Source organism: Pteropus vampyrus, unplaced genomic scaffold (assembly GCF_000151845.1).
Source record: "Pteropus vampyrus isolate Shadow unplaced genomic scaffold, Pvam_2.0 Scaffold13, whole genome shotgun sequence".
Lineage (NCBI taxonomy): Eukaryota > Metazoa > Chordata > Mammalia > Chiroptera > Pteropodidae > Pteropus > Pteropus vampyrus.
Genome location: NW_011888794.1, coordinates 3304948 through 3305573, shown reverse-complemented (window position 1 = coordinate 3305573; position 626 = coordinate 3304948). Strand labels below are relative to the sequence as shown.

At 31.8% G+C, this 626-nt stretch overlaps 1 pseudogene; it reads left to right on the top strand.

Annotated features, from left to right (window-relative positions):
- The first annotated feature begins 300 nt into the window (after positions 1-300).
- LOC111733235 lies at positions 301-419 on the top strand (annotated as a pseudogene).
- The last annotated feature ends 207 nt before the right edge of the window (positions 420-626 follow it).

Here is a 626-nt window from a genome sequence, read left to right as displayed (position 1 = left end):
TAATCCCAGCTGCTTATTTAACTTTAATGTCATTACATTAAACTAATGCAATAAAAATCAATCATTCTATATTATGTATTATAAAAAATGACACAAAACTTAAAATCAATTTTGTGCCATTTGATATGATATCTGTGGCTTTTGACAGCTAAACAAGGGAAGAAAGGTCTTCAGTAACCACTAACAGTAGTGATAGTGATAATTAAAATCTAACATGATTCTAAGCTACCTGTGTTATAATCTGATCTTTTGTTGGTTGAAAAGAAAAAACAATTTATATTATTTAAATCACTTAATTTAGTCTACGGCCATGCCATTCTGAATAAGCCCGATCCCGTCTGATCTCGGAAGCTAAGCAGGATCGGGCCTGGTTAGTACTTGGGTAGGAGGCCACCTATGAAGACCAGGTGCTGTAGGTGTAGGCATAAAAAAAAAAAAAAAAAAAAAAGGGATTGTAAACTGACAAGGTCCTTGTAATCTGTGAGGTCCACCAAAGGTTGCCTTGCCTAAAAAAAAATCAATTTAACGTGTTGCAGATGCATTTTTTAAAAGTGTAGATGAATAATCATATTCAGGTGTATTGTTTTAATTTGTATTTTAAAAAAATCAAAGATATTGATTTTATT